The following is a 21,426-nucleotide window of genomic DNA, read 5'->3' on the forward strand; positions in this document are numbered from 1 at the left end:
ATCCCTGACGAGACGGAAACAAATGGGTAGAGTTTCTTTCAGCCTGATGCCCCTGTTTCACCCTGTTGCTCCATGCAGTAAATAGGTACCCTGGAGTTAGACAGCTGCTAAGGGCTGCTTCCTGGGAGAGTGTGTGAGTGAAAATTATGATTAAGGACTTGCCCAAAACGCTGTGCTTACTAGTGGATATACAGGAGCGTAAGAACTCTTGAATAAAGAAAAATTAGAGGAATGAGTCTATACCCTTTGGAAGATTATTTCAGTATATCAGAAACAGGATAGGTCCGAGTAGAGAGTCCTGTGGGACTCCGCCGGTGACATCACGCCAGCCTGAGGTCTCAGCCCTCACAGTAACTCTGCTCTCTGTTCTTTAGGTACTCTCCTTATCGACTGGAGCACCTTACCTCTAACTCCAACTTGTTTCTCCAACGAGTGTGTGTGTGCGTGTGTGTACTTACCTATTTATACTCACATTTGTGCCCGCATTATTGTGCTCTAGCTCTTGGACCCCGCTTTTCCAGCCGTTGGTAGTCTACTGCAATGACTCCTGACGAATTTCCCAATCACACCTGCTTTTAAAGCTATGAATGGAGTTAGTCTCTACAACCTGCTCCTTTAGGTCATTCCATTTACTCACTCCCCGCACGCTAAAGGAAAACTTTCTAATATCTCTATGACACATCTGAGTCTCCAGCTTCCATCCGTGGCCCCCGTGTTCTCTTGATATTCATTGTATACATTTCCTCTGTTTCCACCTTGTCCATCCCTCTATCACGTGTGTGTGTGTGTGTGTGTGTGTGTGTGTGTGTGTGTGTGTGTGTGTGTGTGTGTGTGTGTGTGTGTGTGTGTGTGTGTGTGTGTGTGTTTACTAGTTGTGTGTTTACTAGTTGTGTTTTTAGGGGGGTTGAGCTTTGCTCTTTCGGCCCGCCTCTCAACTGTCAATCAACTGTTTACTAACTACTTTTTTTTTTTTTTTCCCCACACCACACACACACACACCCCAGGAAGCAGCCCGTGACAGCTGACTATCTCCCAGGTACCTATTTACTGCTAGGTAACAGGGGCATTCAGGGTGAAAGAAACTTTGCCCATTTGTTTCTGCCTCGTGCGGGAATCGAACCCGCGCCACAGAATTACGAATCCTGCGCGCTATCCACCAGGCTACGAGGCCCCTGCTAAGTGTGTGTGTGTGTGTGTGTGTGTGTGTGTGTGTGTGTGTGTGTGTGTGTGTGTGTGTACTCATTTAGTTGTGCTTGCGGAGGTTGAGCTCTGACTCTTTGGTCCCGTCACTGGTTCCACCACATCACTTCCTAATGCATTCCACTTGTTAACGACTCTGACATTGAATTTTTTTTTTAACGTCTCTGTGGCTCATCTGGGTACTACGTTTCCACCTGTTTCCCCTTGTTCGTGTCCCACCCGTGCTGAAGAGTTTGTCTTTGTCGACCCTGTCAATACCCTTGAGAATTTTGTAGGTGGTAGTCATCCCTTCCCTTACTCTTCTGTTTTCCAGGGACGTGAGGTTCAGCTCCCGTAGCCTTTCCTCTAAGCTCATACCTTTCAGCTCTGGGACTAGTCTGGTGGCATACCTCTGAATTTTCTCTAACTTTGCCTTGTGTTTAACAAGGTATGGACTCCAAGCTCGAACTGCATATTCCAGGATTGGTCTGCCATAAGTGGTGTACAGGGTCTTGAACGATTCCTTACGCTAGTTTCTGAAGGCAGTTCATATGTTGTCCAATCTAGCACATGCCGCTGATGATATCCTTTTGATGTGGGGCCTCTGGGGACATGTTCGGTGTGATATCAATCCCCAGATCTTTCTCTCTATTTGACTCCTGCAGGATATCACCTCCCAGATGGTACACTGTGATCAGCCTTCTGATCCCTTTGCCTAATTTCACTACTTTACAATTTCCTGAGTTGAATTTAGCAGCCATTTTCTAGACCATTCCACCAGTTTGTCCAGGTCGTCCTGTAGTCTCTGTCTATCTTCATCTGTCTTGATTCTTCTCATAATTTTTGCATTATCAGCAAACATTGAGAGGAATGAGTCTATACACTCTGGAAGATCGTTTACATATATTAGAAACAGGATGGGTCCAAGTACTGAGCCCTGTGGGACTCTGCTGATGTCATCTCGTCACTCTGATGTCCCCCCCACCCCCCACACACACATAGTTACTCGCTGTTTCCTGTTGCTTAGATACGCCCTTATCCACTGGAACACCTTACCTTTTATTCCTGCCTGTTGCTCTAACTTTTGTAACAGCCTTTTATGGGGTAATGTGTTTAAAGGCTTTCTGACAGTCCAGGAAAATCCAGTCTGCCCACCCTTCTCTTTCTTGCGTAATTTTTGTTGCTTGGTCATAGAATACTATTAAACCTGTGAGGCACGATTTACCATCTCTGAACCCATGCTGGTGGTGTGTAACGAGGCTATTTCCCTCCAGATGTTCTACGAGCCTTTTCCTCACGATCTTCTCCATCACCTTGCATGGTATAAAAGTTAGGGAAACTGGCCTGTAGTTCAGAGCCTCTTGCCTGTCACCCTTTTTGTATAGTGGGACTACATTAGATGTCTTCCAGCTTTCCGGTAGATCTCCTGTTTCCAGTGACCTGTTATACACCATAGAGAATGGCAAACTTCGTGCTTCTGCGCATTCTGTTAGTATCCACGGTGAGATTCTGTCAGGCGCAACAGTCTTTGTCACATTCAGCTCCAACAGATTTCTTTTGACCTCATCACTGGTGAGGTCAAATTCCTCGAAGGATACTCGGGTTGTCTTTTTATTTAGTGCAGGGGCTTCTCCTTGTTCAATTGTGAAGACCTCCTGGAATCTCTTGTTGAGTTCTTCACACACCTCCTTGTCATTCTCTGTGTATCTGTTCTCCCCTTTTCTCAGTTTCATGACTTGTTCCTTCACTGCTGTTTTCCTCCTGATGTGGCTGTGGAGCAGTTTTGGACGAGTCTTAGCTTTACTCGCGATGTCATTTTCATACTGTCTCTCTGCTTCCCTGCTCACACTGAGGTACTCATTCCTGGCCCTCTGGTACCTCTCCCTGCTCTCTGGTGTTCTGTTGTTCCTGTAGTTTCTCCATGTTATTTTACTCAACTGCTTCGCTGCCATACATTCCTGACTGAACCATGGAATCTTCTGTTGCTTTTCATTTTTCTCCTTTTGGACTGGGATGAGCCTGTCTGCAGCTTCCTGGCACTTCTGGGTGACATAGTCCATCATACACTGTACAGTCTTGTCTCTAAATTCTGTTTCCATTGGTAATTCCCATTAGGAAGTTTCTCATCTCGTCATATTTTCCTCTCGGTAATTTAGTCTTTCCCCTTCCAATAACATCCTTGGATAGGTTATCCCTACCTCTTCCAGATACTCAAATGTAAATACACTGTGGTCACTCGTTCCCATTGGGGCTTCAAATTGGGCTTCCCTTATTTCTGAGTCATTCCAGGTGTGGGCAGGTTGAGGTCCCCTCCTGCTCTTCCTGGCCCCGTACCTCACAGTTGTGGGCCCCCATTGTTCCACACCTTCCACCGTCTTCGTTCATGTTGCATTATGTGGGTGTTGCAAGCACGCCAAGTGTTGCCACCTGTATAATGGGTGCTGCTAGTTTGTTCCATGCTGTGGTCACCCTGTGGAACACTGATGAGTTTGTTCCATGTTGTGGTCACCCTGTGGAACACTGATGAGTTTGTTCCATGTTGTGGTCACCCTGTGGAACACTGTCTTCACAATGTGGTCTTTGTGCATGGTACACCGTATTTCCCTTCACCCCCCCCCCTCCCCCCCCTTGCGCGGGTTAAGTTACACTGAGAATTAGTTTTCCAGTAAGTTATTTACTATTTTGAAAGTGATTCGACAATTGTGTAGGTAATATAAAGTTAATAAAAAGTTAATATAAAGACTATGGCATATATGGAGCTGTTGTCCCAGGCAGTATAAGCCTTAGGCCGGGCTCGGGGAGTACAAGAACTCGCGAATCCTTCTCTGGGAGGCCCCTGGGAGGCTCTGGGAGGCCCCTGGGAGGCTCTGGGAGGCCCCTGGGAGGCTCTGGGAGGCCCCTGGGAGGCTCTGGATGGCCCCTGGGAGGCTCTGGGAGGCCCCTGGGAGGCTCTGGGAGGCTCCTGGGAGGCTCTGGAAGGCCCCTGGGAGGCTCTGGGAAGCCCCTGGGAGGCTCTGGGAGGCCCCTTGGAGGCTCTGGGAGGCTCCTGGGAGGCTCTGGGAGGCCCCTGGGAGGCTCTGGGAGGCCCCTTTGAGGCTCTGGAAGGCCCCTGGGAGGCTCTGGGAGGCCCCTAGGAGGCTCTGGAAGGCCCCTGGGAGGCTCTGGAAGGCCCCTGGGAGGCTCTGGAAGGCCTCTGGGAGGCTCTGGGAGGCTCCTGGGAGGCTCTGGGAGGCCCCTGGGAGGCACTGAGAGGCCCCTGGGAGGCTCGGGGAGGCCCCTTGGAGGCTCTGGGAGGCTCCTGGGAGGCTCTGGGAGGCCCCTGGGAGGCTCTGGGAGGCCCCTGGGAGGCTCTGGGAGGGCCCTGGGAGGCTTTGGGAGGCTCCTGGGAAGCTCTGGGAGGCCCTGAGAGGCTCTGGAAGGCCCCTGGGAGGCTCTGGGAGGCCCTTGGGAGGCTCTAGGAGGCCCCTTGGAGGCTCTGGGAGGCTCCTGGGAGGCTCTGGGAGGCCCCTGGGAGGCTCTTGGAGGCTCTGGGAGGCTCCTGGGAGGCTCTGGAAGGCCCCTGGGAGGCTCTGGGAGGCCCCTGGGAGGCTCTGGGAGGCTCCTGGGAGGCTCTGAGAGGCCCTGGGAGGCTCTGGGAGGCCCTGAGAGGCTCTGGGAGGCTCTTGGAGGCGCTGGAAGGCCCTGGGAGGCCCTGGGAGGCTCTGGGAGGCCCTGAGATGCTCTGGGAGGCCCTGGGAGGCCCTGAGAGGCTCTGGGAGGCCCTGAGAGGCTCTGGGAGGCCCTGGGAGGCCCTGGGAGGCTCTTGGAGGCTCTGGGAGGCTCTGGGAGGCTCTGGGAGGCTCTGGGAGGCTCTGGGAGGCCCTGGGAGGCCCTGGGAGGCGCTGGGAGGCTCTGGGAGGCTCTGGGAGGCCCTGGGAGGCCCTGGGAGGCTCTTGGAGGCTCTGGGAGACCCTGGGAGGCTCTGGAAGGCCCTAGGAGGCTCTGGGAGGCCCTGGGAGGCCCTGGGAGGCCCTGGGAGGCCCTAGGAGGCCCAAAGGTCTCCTGACAGTGGTGGTGGGACCCCACCTCCCTCCAGGTGGGGACAGAGGCACCTTGTGGCCCTGTTTGAATGACTCAACATTCCCAGTGGGGAGCAGGGCCCTGGTGGGGGCAGAGGGTGGGACACCGGGGCCCTGGTGGGGGCAGAGGGTGGGACACCGGGGCCCTGGTGGGGGCAGAGGGTGGGACACCGGGGCCCTGGTGGGGGGCAGAGGGTGGGGAGCAGGGCCCTGGTGGGGGCAGAGGGTGGGGAGCAGGGCCCTGGTGGGGGCAGAGGGTGGGGACACCGGGGCCCTGGTGGGGGCATAGGGTGGGGAGCAGGGCCCTGGTGGGGGCAGAGGGTGGGGACACCGGGGCCCTGGTGGGGGCAGAGGGTGGGACACCGGGGCCCTGGTGGGGGCATAGGGTGGGGAGCATTGCCCTGGTGGGGGCTGAGGGTGGGGACACCGGGGCCCTGGTGGGGGCAGAGGGTGGGGAGCAGGGCCCTGGTGGGGGCAGAGGGTGGGGACACCGGGGCCCTGGTGGGGGCATAGGGTGGGGAGCAGGGCCCTGGTGGGGGCAGAGGGTGGGGACACCGGGGCCCTGGTGGGGGCAGAGGGTGGGACACCGGGGCCCTGGTGGGGGCATAGGGTGGGGAGCAGGGCCCTGGTGGGGGCTGAGGGTGGGGACACCGGGGCCCTGGTGGGGGCAGAGGGTGGGGAGCAGGGCCCTGGTGGGGGCAGAGGGTGGGACACCGGGGCCCTGGTGGGGGCAGAGGGTGGGGACACCGGGGCCCTGGTGGGGGCAGAGGGTGGGGACACCGGGGCCCTCCTCCTGTACGGGGGTGGGGGAGGTTGTGGAGGGTGTTGTGGCGGGGTGAGTGTTGTAATGTGTTGTAATCTCAGTAACACAGGTTCCCTCTACTTTCATACTGTGCTGGGCCCTCCACTACTGCCATGTCCCGTCCATGTAAGTGCCACTGTACTCGGCATTGCTGTTCTTCCTGCTGCTGCTGGTGCTGTTGCTGTTGTTGTTATTGTTGCTGTCGCTGCTGTTGCTGCTGCTGCTGCTGCTGCTGTTGTTGCTGCTGCTGTTGCTGCTGTTGATGCTGCTGGTGCTGCTGGTGCTGCTGGTGCTTGCTGCTGTTGTTGCTGCTTGCTGCTGTTGTTGTTGATTGTTGCTGCTTGCTGCTGTTGCTGCTTTCAGCCTATAATAACTCTTATCAACCATCTTCCATTTGATTGTCTCCTTATCTGTCTCCTTTCTGTTTTTCGTGACTGTTTTATTTATTTATTTTTACTTGTTCATTCTTAATTTGTCTGCGATGTCGACCAACTTGCTTGATCTTATTCACATTTTATGTATTTATAATTTTTGCCTCTTTCTGTATTTACATTAAAGTTCCCTGGCTATGCAAATTGGTGGGCTTGGCCTCACAGAGTACTGCCCTCCGTGTCGTGACGCAGCTCACTCACAGCCTGGGGCCACATTCACGAAGCAGTTACGCAAGCACTTACGAACGTGTACACCTTTTCTCAATCTTTGGCGGCTTTGTTTATGTTAATGAGCCCCGAAGCGCCATGGGGCTGTTTATAACAATAACAACAGTTGATTGGGAAGTTTTCATACTTGTGAACTGTTTAATAAATGTAACCAAAGCCGCCAAAGATTGAGGAAAGATGGACACGTTCGTAGGTACTTGTGTAACTGCTTCGTGAATCTGGCCCCTGCTCTCTCCCCCTTCCTGCCTTGGGCCGCCTGCGCTTCACAGACACACACGACAACCTGTGTTGACCTGCTGTGAACGACGCGTCTTCCAGTCTTCCCTTACTGTCTGTCACGGTTCCTCTCGCCTCCTTACGTCTCTCTCTTACTAAGGCTTATATTATCATACACAATTATATAGGTTCACATTTCTCATTGTTGTTTATATATAACTTTCACAAGTCTTTTCATAGTTTGTAACTAATGGTTCCTGAACGTTTATAACCCAGCCATGGTGCTGGGAGTTAACCCAGCCATGGTGCTGGGAGTTAACCCAGCCATGGTGCTGGGAGTTAACCCAGCCATGGTGCTGGGAGTTAACCCAGCCATGGTGCTGGGAGTTAACCCAGCCATGGTGCTGGGAGTTAACCCAGCCATGGTGCTGGGAGTTAACCCAGCCATGGTGCTGGGAGTTAACCCAGCCATGGTGCTGGGAGTTAACGCAGCCATGGAGCTGGGAGTTAACGCAGCCATGGTGCTGGGAGTTAACCCAGCCATGGTGATGGGAGTTAACCCAGCCATGGTGCTGGGAGTTAACCCAGCCATGGTGCTGGGAGTTAACCCAACCATGGTGCTGGGAGTTAACCCAGCCATGGTGCTGGGAGTTAACGCAGCCATGGTGCTGGGAGTTAACCCAGCCATGGTGCTGGGAGTTAACGCAGCCATGGTGCTGGGAGTTAACCCAGCCATGGTGCTGGGAGTTAACCCAGCCATGGTGCTGGGAGTTAACCCAGCCATGGTGCTGGGAGTTAACCCAGCCATGGTGCTGAGAGTTAACCCAGCCATGGTGCTGGGAGTTAACCCAGCCATGGTGCTGGGAGTTAACCCAGCCATGGTGCTGGGAGTTAACGCAGCCATGGTGCTGGGAGTTAACGCAGCCATGGTGCTGGGCGTTAACCCAGCCATGGTGCTGGGAGTTAACCCAGCCATGGTGCTGGGAATTAACCCAGCCATGGTGCTGGGAGTTAACCCAACCATGGTGCTGGGAGTTAACCCAGCCATGGTGCTGGGAGTTAACGCAGCCATGGTGCTGGGAGTTAACCCAGCCATGGTGCTGGGAGTTAACGCAGCCATGGTGCTGGGAGTTAACGCAGCCATGGTGCTGGGAGTTAACCCAGCCATGGTGCTGGGAGTTAACCCAGCCATGGTGCTGGGAGTTAACCCAGCCATGGTGCTGGGAGTTAACCCAGCCATGGTGCTGGCAGTTAACGCAGCCATGGTGCTGGGAGTTAACCCAGCCATGGTGCTGGGAGTTAACCCAGCCATGGTGCTGGGAGTTAACCCAGCCATGGTGCTGGGAGTTAACCCAGCCATGGTGCTGGGAGTTAACGCAGCCATGGTGCTGGGAGTTAACTCAAGTGTTTCCCAATGTATGTCTATAACCCTTTCAAAGGAACATTTGGCCATCATATCAGTAACCCCACACACAGACACCCCCACACACAGACACCCCCACACACAGACACCCCCACACACAGACACCCCCACACACAAACACCCCCACACACAGACACCCCCACACACAGACACCCCCACACACAGACACCCCCATACACAGACACCCCCATACACAGACACCCCCACACACAGACCCCCCCACACACAGACACCCCCACACACAGACACCCCCACACACAGACACCCCCACACACAGACACCCCCCACACACAGACACCCCCACACACAGACACCCCCCACACAGACACCCGACCCCCCACACAGACACCCTCCACACAGACACCCCCACACACAGACACCCCCACACACAGACACCCCCATACACAGACACCCCCACACACAGACACCCCCACACACAGACACCCCCACACACAGACACCCCCATACACAGACACCCCCACACACAGACACCCCCCACACACAGACACCCCCCACACACAGGCACCCCCCACACAGACACCCGACCCCCCACACAGACACCCTCCACACAGACACCCGACACCCCACACAGACACCCCCCCCCACACACAGACACCCCCACACACAGACACCCCCACACACAGACACCCCCATACACAGACACCCCCACACACTGACACCCCCCACACACAGACACCCCCACACACAGACACCCCCATACACAGACACCCCCACACACAGACACCCCCCACACACAGACACCCCCACACACAGACACCACCCACACAGACACCCGACCCCCCACACAGACACCCTCCACACAGACACCCGACCCCCCACACAGACACCCCCCCACACACAGACACCCCCCACACAGACACCCCCCACACACAGACACATCCACACACAGACACCCCCCACACACAGACACCCCCACACACAGACACCCCACACACAGACACCCCCCCACACACAGACACCAGTTGGAGGTTAGGGACAAGATGGCCAAAGTAAAGAGAAGATCGTTTGCTTGTGGGGGAAATTCAGTGAGTATTTGCGGGTAATGAGGGAGACAGTAACCAACCTGCAGGATGAACTGAAGGCAGGAAAGGAGGAGATAAAAAGCCTGAAAGAGAATCCTACTCAGTACCAGACACGAACCATCCCCCAGGAAGCTGGTAATGTATCTTTTGATAGGACTTGTGCAGTATAAGCCTCATGTGTAGACATGATAAGAACGAGCCCTGAAGCTGTGTCTGCAGTAAAGGCAGTTACCATGACATTTGCCACTTCTCAGGAAGAAGCAAGGTGAACTAGTCATCTGATAGAGTGGACATGAGCAGTAGTCGTAGTAGGTATTAAGGAACAAGCAGGTTCCACTCAGGTGGTTGGAGTGGAGAGAGATAAGGACAAAGCTGCAGTGACAGAGGGATCTTGAAGGGGGGGAGCCTCTTGAAGGATGGAGAGGGCGGAACAACGTATAGAAAAGGTTTTCAGGCTTGGCTAGTTCAACAAGGAAAAAAGATCGGCTGATAAAGGTAGTTTTCACGATCGATACCACAACAGAGGAACTAATAGCAAGGAAGAGCCAACTATTACATGTAACGGAATTTAAAATTATATTCCTTCAGAGGGATATGACAAGGGAGAGAATGAGAGCAGGAGTCACAAGGAAGGAGCACAGAAGTGAATTGACAGAAGTGACTTCTGGAGACAGAAGTGAATCAAGGAACAACACCCCCTCAAACCGTACAATCCAAGAGGGGAATGGGTAAACCCTCCACAAGCAGTTCATCAGCCCCAGTGAGAAGAGCATCACCCCAACCTTCCACCCAATAGAAGTCCTCCCTGCCCCCCCCCCCTCCCTCCCAGCATCCCACTAATTGCACATATTCCCCCCCCCCTCCCCCTCCAATGGAGCAACTGTCTGCATCAGTGGAACAGCCGGCAGGTGCAAGAGTAAGTGAGGATGGACAGATGAAAGTACGCTTCAAAGTGATGTACACAAACATAGATGGCATTACCAATAAAACAAGTGAACTTGTAGAAAAGATACAAAAAGAAAACCCTAGATGTAATGGCAATCACAGAAACAAAACTCTCAGGCATCATAACAAATGCAGAGTTTCCTCAGGACTGTTATATAGTAAGGAAAGTGAGGGAGGGAAGAGGAGAAGGAGTTTCGAAGAGAGGAACATCCCAGGCTGTGAAAATTGCAGAGACGACATAACTGGCACTATGACAATGGGAGGACCAACGATAATGACAGTAGTAATATTAACCTCTCTCTCTCCCCCCCCCCTCCCCCCATTAAATGACAGAAGACCCAGACAGGAGTATGACAGGAACAACATGGCAACCATTAACATAATAGAGAGAGCAGTTTCTATTGTCTTTAGGAAGAACTCTAAACTGTTGATCAATGGGTAACTTCAACCATAGAAAGGTAGACCGCGGAAATAGAGAACCACACGGAAGGACAGAATCATGGAGAACTAAACTATTAGACGCGGCGACGAGAAACTTTCAATGCCAACATGTCAAGGGGCCCACAAGAATGGGAGGGAACGATGAACCAGCCAGACGTGATCTGGTAGTCACCCTGAACGAGTCAGACATATGGGAAGTAAGTAGCTGGAATATCGAAGGGGAAACTATGATGAGGTTATAACACTTCTAACAGGAATATGATGGGAGACAGAACTCAGTGTCACAATCTGTCTGTACACGGCATGATGTACAACATCACCCAGAAGTGTCAGGAGGCACAAAACAGGTTTATCCCGCCGGCCAGGAAAAAAAAGCAAAAGGGGGAATCTGTGGATCAGTCAGGCATGTAAGGAAGCAAGGCAGCGAAGCACACGGGAATGGAGAAACTACAGTAATAACAGAACACCAGAGAGCAGGGAGAGACACCAGAGGGCCAGAGATGAGCACCTTAGTGTCAGGAGAGAAGCAGAGGCAGTTTGACAATGACATAGCAAATAAAAAAAGAACATAGCAAGAACCAACCAAAATTGCTATATAGCCACATCAGGAGGAAAACAACAATGAAAGAAAAGGTGATGAAACTGAAAAATGGAGTGGATGGGTACATAGAGAATGACAAAGAGGTGTGTAAAGAACTTAACAAGAGATGCTAGGAGGTCTTTACAGTAGAGTAAGGGGAAGTCCCCAAGCTAGGAGGGGTGGCGGTAAACCAAGCAGACTTGGAAGATACTGAAATTACCAGAGATTAGGTTAGGAGGGAATCGGTTCGATCAAGACGTGACAAAGGCTGTTGGACCTGATGGAATCTCACCATGGAAGCTAAAAGAGGGGACAGAAGCACTTTTCATGCCTCTATCAATGGTGTATAACAAGTCATTGGAAACAGGAGACCTACCAGAGAGTTGGAAAACAGCTAACGTGGTCCCAATATACAAAAAGAGAGACAGGCAAGAGGCCCTAACAATAACTTTAAAAGCAGGTATGATAGGGAACGAGGCCAGAAGTCAGTGCATTAGACAAAAAACGGCTAGAAAAGCGGGATCTAGGAACTAGAGCTCGATCCTGCAGGCACAAATAGGCGAGCACACAGATACCCCCCCACACACAGACACCCCCCCCCCCTCACAGTCACTCCTACACAATCACCCCTACACAGACCTACTCCCCCACAGTCACCCACACCGTCACCCCCACACCGTCACCCCCCACACCGTCACCCCCCACACCGTCACCCCCACACCGTCACCCCCACACCGTCACCCCCCACCGTCAAACACCCCCCCCCCCACACACACACACTGACAAACCGCCCCTGTACAGAAGTCAGCCTTCAGGGGCCCCAGCGGCGGGGTTCTGTTATATATAAGAGAGGTTATGGGTAGCAGAGTCTGTGGAGTGTCTACCCCCAGGCCGTGTTGTGGGAGCTGTACGCATGCCAGGTGCAGCCTGACTCACTCCCATGTACTCCCAGGCCTGCTACACTCACTCCCATGTACTCCCAAGCCTGCTACACTCACTCTCCCATGTACTCTGGGGCCTGCTACACTCACTCCCATGTACTCCCAGGCCTCATACACTCCCCTGTACTCCCAGGCCAGCTACACTCACTCCCATGTACTCCCAGGCCTCATACACTCACTCCCATGTACTCTGGGGGCCTGCTACACTCACTCCCATGTACTCCCAGGCCTGCTACCCTCACTCCCATGTACTCCCAAGCCTGCTACACTCACTCTCCCATGTACTCTGGGGCCTGCTACACTCACTCCCATGTACTCCCAGGCCTCAAACACTCCCCTGTACTCCCAGGCCAGCTACACTCACTCCCATGTACTCCCAGGCCTCATACACTCACTCCCATGTACTCTGGGGGCCTGCTACACTCACTCCCATGTACTCCCAGGCCTGCTACCCTCACTCCCATGTACTCCCAAGCCTGCTACACTCACTCTCCCATGTACTCTGGGGCCTGCTACACTCACTCCCATGTACTCCCAGGCCTCATACACTCCCCTGTACTCCCAGGCCAGCTACACTCACTCCCATGTACTCCCAGGCCTCATACACTCACTCCCATGTACTCTGGGGGCCTGCTACACTCACTCCCATGTACTCCCAGGCCTGCTACCCTCACTCCCATGTACTCCCAAGCCTGCTACACTCACTCTCCCATGTACTCTGGGGCCTGCTACACTCACTCCCATGTACTCCCAGGCCTCATACACTCCCCTGTACTCCCAGGCCAGCTACACTCACTCCCATGTACTCCCAGGCCTCATACACTCACTCCCATGTACTCTGGGGGCCTGCTACACTCACTCCCATGTACTCCCAGGCCTGCTACCCTCACTCCCATGTACTCCCAAGCCTGCTACACTCACTCTCCCATGTACTCTGGGGCCTGCTACACTCACTCCCATGTACTCCCAGGCCTCATACACTCCCCTGTACTCCCAGGCCAGCTACACTCACTCCCATGTACTCCCAGGCCTCATACACTCACTCCCATGTACTCTGGGGGCCTGCTACACTCACTCACATGTACTCCCAAGCCTGCTACACTCACTCCCATGTACTCCCAGGCCTCATACACTCACTCCCCTGTACTCCCAGGCCAGCTACACTCACTCCCATGTACTCTGGGGGCCTGCTACACTCACTCCCATGTACTCTGGGGGCCTGCTACACTCACTCCCATGTACTCCCAGGCCTGCTACAATCACTCCCATGTACTCTAGGGGCCTGCTACACTCACTCCCATGTACTCCCAAGCCTGCTACACTCACTCCCATGTACTCCCAGGCCTCATACACTCACTCCCCTGTACTCCCAGGCCAGCTACACTCACTCCCATGTACTCTGGGGGCCTGCTACACTCACTCCCATGTACTCTGGGGGCCTGCTACACTCACTCCCATGTACTCTGGGGGCCTGCTACACTCACTCCCATGTACTCCCAGGCCTGCTACAATCACTCCCATGTACTCTGGGGGCCTGCTACACTCACTCCCATGTACTCCCAAGCCTGCTACACTCACTCCCATGTACTCCCAGGCCTCATACACTCACTCCCCTGTACTCCCAGGCCAGCTACACTCACTCCCATGTACTCTGGGGGCCTGCTACACTCACTCCCATGTACTCCCAGGCCTGCTACAATGACTCCCATGTACTCTGGGGGCCTGCTACACTCACTCCCATGTACTCTGGGGCCTGCTACACTCACTCTCCCATGTACTCTGGGGCTTGCTACACTCACTCTCCCATGTACTCTGGGGCCTGCTACATTCACTCCCATGTACTCTGGGGCCTGCTACACTCACTCCCATGTACTCCCAGGCCTGCTACACTCACTCCCATGTACTCCCAGGCCTGCTACACTCACTCCCATGTACTCCCAGGCCTGCTGCACTCACTCCCCTGTACTCCCAGGCCTGCTACACTCACTCTCCCATGTACTCTGGGGGCCTGCTACACTCACTCACCCATGTACTCTGGGGCCTGCTACACTCACTCCCATGTACTCCCAGGCCTGCTGCACTCACTCCCATGTACTCCCAGGCCTGCTACACTCACTCCCATGTACTCCCAGGCCTCATACACTCACTCTCCTGTACTCCCAGGCCTCATACACTCACTCCCATGTACTCCCAGGCCTGCTACACTCACTCCCATGTACTCTGGGGCCTGCTGCACTCACTCTCCCATGTACTCCCAGGCCTGCTACACTCACAATCCCATGTACACTGTAGCCTGCGACACTGAACTACTCCCATGTACACTGTAGCCTACTACACTGAACCACTCCCATGTACACTGTAGCCTACTACACTGAACCACTCCCATGTACACTGTAGCCTACTACACTGAACCACTCCAATGTACACTGTAGCCTGCTACACTGAACCACTCCCATGTACACTGTAACCTACTACACTGAACCACTCCCATGTACACTGTAACCTACTACACTGAACCACTCACATGTACACTGTAGCCTGCTACACTGAACCACTCCCATGTACACTGTAGCCTGCTACACTGAACCACTCCCATGTACACTGTAACCTACTACACTGAACCACTCCCATGTACACTGTAGCCTGCTACACTGAACTACTCCCATGTACACTGTAGCCTGCTACACTGAACCACTCCCATGTACACTGTAGCCTGCTACACTAAACCACTCCCATGTACACTGTAACCTACTACACTGAACCACTCCCATGTACACTGTAGCCTGCTACATTGAACCACTCCCATGTACACTGAAGCCTGCTACACTGAACCACTCCCATGTACACTGTAACCTACTACACTGAACCACTCCCATGTACACTGTAGCCTGCTACACTGAACCACTCCCATGTACACTGTAACCTACTACACTGAACCACTCCCATGTACACTGTAGCCTGCTACACTGAACCACTCCCATGAACACTGTAACCTACTACACTGAACCACTCCCATGTACACTGTAGCCTGCTACACTGAGAGTGTGGACTTAGTCTCAGGTGATCACCATCGAACCTCTGGCTCGCTACCTGCTTCAGTGAAACCATTTCCTGCTGAAGACCGGTAACTTCTGCTGAGGTTGTCACCCGGTGTGTAGTCTGCTGGCACTCTGCTGGGTGTATTGTTACCCGGTGTGTAGTCTGCTGGCACTCTGCTGGGTGTATTGTTACCCGGTGTGTAGTCTGCTGGCACTCTGCTGGGTGTATTGTTACCCGGTGTGTAGTCTGCTGGCACTCTGCTGGGTGTATTGTCACCCGGTGTGTAGTCTGCTGGCACTCTGCTGGGTGTATTGTTACCCGGTGTGTAGTCTGCTGGCACTCTGTTTGGTGTATTGTTACCCGGTGTGTAGTCTGCTGGCACTCTGCTGGGTGTATTGTTACCCGGTGTGTAGTCTGCTGGCACTCTGCTGGGTGCATTGTCACCCAGTGTGTAGTCTGCTGGCACTCTGCTGGGGTGTATTGTCACCCGGTGTGTAGTCTGCTGGCACTCTGCTGGGTGTATTGTCACCCAGTGTGTAGTCTGCTGGCACTCTGCTGGGTGTATTGTCACCCGGTGTGTAGTCTGCTGGCACTCTGCTGGGTGTATTGCCACCCGGTGTGTAGTCTGCTGGCACTCTGCTGGGTGTATTGTCACCCAGTGTGTAATCTGCTGGCACTCTGCTGGGTGTATTGTGACCCGGTGTGTAGTCTGCTGGCACTCTGCTGGGTGTATTGTCACCCAGTGTGTAGTCTGCTGGCACTCTGCTGAGTGTATTGTCACCCAGTGTGTAGTCTCCAGGCACTCTGCTGGGTGTATTGTGACCCGGTGTGTAGTCTGCTGGCACTCTGCTGGGTGTATTGTCACCCAGTGTGTAGTCTGCTGGCACTCTGCTGAGTGTATTGTCACCCAGTGTGTAGTCTTCTGGCACTCTGCTGGGTGTATTGTGACCCGGTGTGTAGTCTGCTGGCACTCTGCTGGGTGTATTGTCACCCAGTGTGTAGTCTCCTGGCACTCTGCTGAGTGTATTGTCACCCAGTGTGTAGTCTGCTGGCACTCTGCTGGGTGTATTGTCACCCGGTGTGTAGTCTGCTGGCACTCTGCTTGGTGTATTGTTACCCGGTGTGTAGTCTGCTGGCACTCTGCTGGGTGTATTGTGACCCGGTGTGTAGTCTGCTGGCACTCTGCTGGGTGTATTGTCACCCAGTGTGTAGTCTGCTGGCTCTCTGCTGAGTGTATTGTCACCCAGTGTGTAGTCTCCTGGCACTCTGCTGGGTGTATTGTGACCCGGTGTGTAGTCTGCTGGCACTCTGCGGGGTGTATTGTCACCCAGTGTGTAGTCTGCTGGCACTCTGCTGAGTGTATTGTTACCCAGTGTGTAGTCTCCTGGCACTCTGCTGGGTGTATTGTGACCCGGTGTGTAGTCTGCTGGCACTCTGCTGGGTGTATTGTCACCCAGTGTGTAGTCTGCTGGCACTCTGCTGGGTGTATTGTCACCCGGTGTGTAGTCTGCTGGCACTCTGCTGGGTGTATTGTCACCCAGTGTGTAGTCTGCTGGCACTCTGCTGGGTGTATTGTCACCCAGTGTGTAGTCTGCTGGCACTCTGCTGGGTGTATTGTCACCCGGTGTGTAGTCTGATGGCACTCTGCTGGGGTGTATTGTCAACCGGGGTATAGTCTGCTGGCACTCTGCTGAGTGTATTGTTACCCAGTGTGTAGTCTGCTGGCACTCTGCTGGGTGTATTGTCACCCGGTGTGTAGTCTGCTGGAACTCTGCTGGGTGTATTGTGACCCGGTGTGTAGTCTGCTGGCACTCTGCTGGGTGTATTGTCACCCAGTGTGTAGTCTGCTGGCACTCTGCTGGGTGTATTGTCACCCGGTGTGCAGTCTGCTGGCACTCTGCTGGGTGTATTGTCACCCAGTGTGTAATCTGCTGGCACTCTGCTGGGTGTATTGTCACCCGGTGTGTAGTCTGCTGGCACTCTGCTGGGTGTATTGTCACCCGGTGTGTAGTCTGCTGGCACTCTGCTGGGTGTATTGTCACCCAGTGTGTAGTCTCCTGGCACTCTGTTGGGTGCATTGTTACCCGGTGTGTAGTCTGCTGGCACTCTGCTGTGTGTATTGTCACCCAGTGTGTAGTCTGCTGGCACTCTGCTGGGTGTATTGTCACCCAGTGTGTAGTCTGCTGGCACTCTGCTGAGTGTATTGTCACCCGGTGTGTAGTCTGCTGGCACTCTGCTGGGTGTATTGTCACCCGGTGTGTAGTCTGCTGGCACTCTGCTGGGTGTATTGTCACCCAGTGTGTAGTCTCCTGGCACTCTGCTGGGTGCATTGTTACCCGGTGTGTAGTCTGCTGGCACTCTGCTGTGTGTATTGTCACCCAGTGTGTAGTCTGCTGGCACTCTGCTGGGTGTATTGTCACCCAGTGTGTAGTCTGCTGGCACTCTGCTGGGTGTATTGTCACCCGGTGTGTAGTCTGCTGGCACTCTGCTGGAGTGTATTGTCACCCGGTGTGTAGTCTGCTGGCACTCTGCTGGGTGTATTGTGACCCGGTGTGTAGTCTGCTGGCTCTCTGCTGGGTGTATTGTCACCCAGTGTGTAGTCTCCTGGCACTCTGCTGGGTGCATTGTTACCCGGTGTGTAGTCTGCTGGCACTCTGCTGTGTGTATTGTCACCCAGTGTGTAGTCTGCTGGCACTCTGCTGAGTGTATTGTCACCCAGTGTGTAGTCTGCTGGCACTCTGCTGGGTGTATTGTCACCCGGTGTGTAGTCTGCTGGCACTCTGCTTGGTGTATTGTTACCCGGTGTGTAGTCTGCTGGCACTCTGCTGGGTGTATTGTGACCCGGTGTGTAATCTGCTGGCACTCTGCTGGGTGTATTGTGACCCGGTGTGTAGTCTGCTGGCACTCTGCTGGGTGTATTGTCACCCAGTGTGTAGTCTGCTGGCACTCTGCTGAGTGTATTGTCACCCAGTGTGTAGTCTCCAGGCACTCTGCTGGGTGTATTGTGACCCGGTGTGTAGTCTGCTGGCACTCTGCTGAGTGTATTGTTACCCAGTGTGTAGTCTCCTGGCACTCTGCTGGGTGTATTGTGACCCGGTGTGTAGTCTGCTGGCACTCTGCTGGGTGTATTGTCACCCAGTGTGTAGTCTGCTGGCACTCTGCTGGGTGTATTGTCACCCGGTGTGTAGTCTGCTGGCACTCTGCTGGGTGTATTGTCACCCAGTGTGTAGTCTGCTGGCACTCTGCTGGGTGTATTGTCACCCGGTGTGTAGTCTGCTGGCACTCTGCTTGGTGTATTGTTACCCGGTGTGTAGTCTGCTGGCACTCTGCTGGGTGTATTGTGACCCGGTGTGTAGTCTGCTGGCACTCTGCTGGGTGTATTGTCACCCAGTGTGTAGTCTGCTGGCTCTCTGCTGAGTGTATTGTCACCCAGTGTGTAGTCTCCTGGCACTCTGCTGGGTGTATTGTGACCCGGTGTGTAGTCTGCTGGCACTCTGCGGGGTGTATTGTCACCCAGTGTGTAGTCTGCTGGCACTCTGCTGAGTGTATTGTTACCCAGTGTGTAGTCTCCTGGCACTCTGCTGGGTGTATTGTGACCCGGTGTGTAGTCTGCTGGCACTCTGCTGGGTGTATTGTCACCCAGTGTGTAGTCTGCTGGCACTCTGCTGGGTGTATTGTCACCCGGTGTGTAGTCTGCTGGCACTCTGCTGGGTGTATTGTCACCCAGTGTGTAGTCTGCTGGCACTCTGCTGGGTGTATTGTCACCCAGTGTGTAGTCTGCTGGCACTCTGCTGGGTGTATTGTCACCCGGTGTGTAGTCTGATGGCACTCTGCTGGGGTGTATTGTCAACCGGGGTATAGTCTGCTGGCACTCTGCTGAGTGTATTGTTACCCAGTGTGTAGTCTGCTGGCACTCTGCTGGGTGTATTGTCACCCGGTGTGTAGTCTGCTGGAACTCTGCTGGGTGTATTGTGACCCGGTGTGTAGTCTGCTGGCACTCTGCTGGGTGTATTGTCACCCAGTGTGTAGTCTGCTGGCACTCTGCTGGGTGTATTGTCACCCGGTGTGCAGTCTGCTGGCACTCTGCTGGGTGTATTGTCACCCAGTGTGTAATCTGCTGGCACTCTGCTGGGTGTATTGTCACCCGGTGTGTAGTCTGCTGGCACTCTGCTGGGTGTATTGTCACCCGGTGTGTAGTCTGCTGGCACTCTGCTGGGTGTATTGTCACCCAGTGTGTAGTCTCCTGGCACTCTGTTGGGTGCATTGTTACCCGGTGTGTAGTCTGCTGGCACTCTGCTGTGTGTATTGTCACCCAGTGTGTAGTCTGCTGGCACTCTGCTGGGTGTATTGTCACCCAGTGTGTAGTCTGCTGGCACTCTGCTGAGTGTATTGTCACCCGGTGTGTAGTCTGCTGGCACTCTGCTGGGTGTATTGTCACCCGGTGTGTAGTCTGCTGGCACTCTGCTGGGTGTATTGTCACCCAGTGTGTAGTCTCCTGGCACTCTGCTGGGTGCATTGTTACCCGGTGTGTAGTCTGCTGGCACTCTGCTGTGTGTATTGTCACCCAGTGTGTAGTCTGCTGGCACTCTGCTGGGTGTATTGTCACCCAGTGTGTAGTCTGCTGGCACTCTGCTGGGTGTATTGTCACCCGGTGTGTAGTCTGCTGGCACTCTGCTGGAGTGTATTGTCACCCGGTGTGTAGTCTGCTGGCACTCTGCTGGGTGTATTGTGACCCGGTGTGTAGTCTGCTGGCTCTCTGCTGGGTGTATTGTCACCCAGTGTGTAGTCTCCTGGCACTCTGCTGGGTGCATTGTTACCCGGTGTGTAGTCTGCTGGCACTCTGCTGTGTGTATTGTCACCCAGTGTGTAGTCTGCTGGCACTCTGCTGAGTGTATTGTCACCCAGTGTGTAGTCTGCTGGCACTCTGCTGGGTGTATTGTCACCCGGTGTGTAGTCTGCTGGCACTCTGCTTGGTGTATTGTTACCCGGTGTGTAGTCTGCTGGCACTCTGCTGGGTGTATTGTGACCCGGTGTGTAGTCTGCTGGCACTCTGCTGGGTGTATTGTCACCCAGTGTGTAGTCTGCTGGCACTCTGCTGAGTGTATTGTCACCCAGTGTGTAGTCTCCTGGCACTCTGCTGGGTGTATTGTGACCCAGTGTGTAGTCTGCTGGCACTCTGCGGGGTGTATTGTCACCCAGTGTGTAGTCTGCTGGCACTCTGCTGAGTGTATTGTTACCCAGTGTGTAGTCTCCTGGCACTCTGCTGGGTGTATTGTGACCCGGTGTGTAGTCTGCTGGCACTCTGCTGGGTGTATTGTCACCCAGTGTGTAGTCTGCTGGCACTCTGCTGGGTGTATTGTCACCCGGTGTGTAGTCTGCTGGCACTCTGCTGGGTGTATTGTCACCCAGTGTGTAGTCTGCTGGCACTCTGCTGGGTGTATTGTCACCCAGTGTGTAGTCTGCTGGCACTCTGCTGGGTGTATTGTCACCCGGTGTGTAGTCTGATGGCACTCTGCTGGGGTGTATTGTCAACCGGGGTATAGTCTGCTGGCACTCTGCTGGGTGTATTGTTACCCAGTGTGTAGTCTGCTGGCACTCTGCTGGGTGTATTGTCACCCGGTGTGTAGTCTGCTGGCACTCTGCTGGGTGTATTGTGACCCGGTGTGTAGTCTGCTGGCACTCTGCTGGGTGTATTGTCACCCGGTGTGTAGTCTGCTGGCACTCTGCTGGGTGTATTGTCACCCGGTGTGTAGTCTGCTGGCACTCTGCTGGGTGTATTGTCACCCAGTGTGTAATCTGCTGGCACTCTGCTGGGTGTATTGTCACCCGGTGTGTAGTCTGCTGGCACTCTGCAGGGTGTATTGTTACCCGGTGTGTAGTCTGCTGGCACTCTGCTGGGTGTATTGTCACCCAGTGTGTAGTCTGCTGGCACTCTGCTGGGTGTATTGTTACCCGGTGTGTAGTCTGCTGGCACTCTGCTGGGGTGTATTGTTACCCGGTGTGTAGTCTGCTGACACTCTGCTGGGTGTATTGTCACCCAGTGTGTAGTCTGCTGGCACTCTGCTGGGGTGTATTGTCACCCGGTGTGTAGTCTGCTGGC

At 54.1% G+C, this 21,426-nt stretch overlaps 1 protein-coding gene across 1 annotated transcript in view; it reads left to right on the forward strand.

The window, feature by feature from the left end:
- The window catches only part of LOC123768029 (uncharacterized), a 171,746-nt gene that overhangs the window by 88,486 nt on the left and 61,834 nt on the right, over window positions 1-21,426 (forward strand). The window lies entirely within an intron of this gene.

This window comes from Procambarus clarkii, chromosome 58, assembly GCF_040958095.1.
Source record: "Procambarus clarkii isolate CNS0578487 chromosome 58, FALCON_Pclarkii_2.0, whole genome shotgun sequence".
In the NCBI taxonomy this organism is placed as follows: Eukaryota; Metazoa; Arthropoda; class Malacostraca; order Decapoda; family Cambaridae; genus Procambarus; species Procambarus clarkii.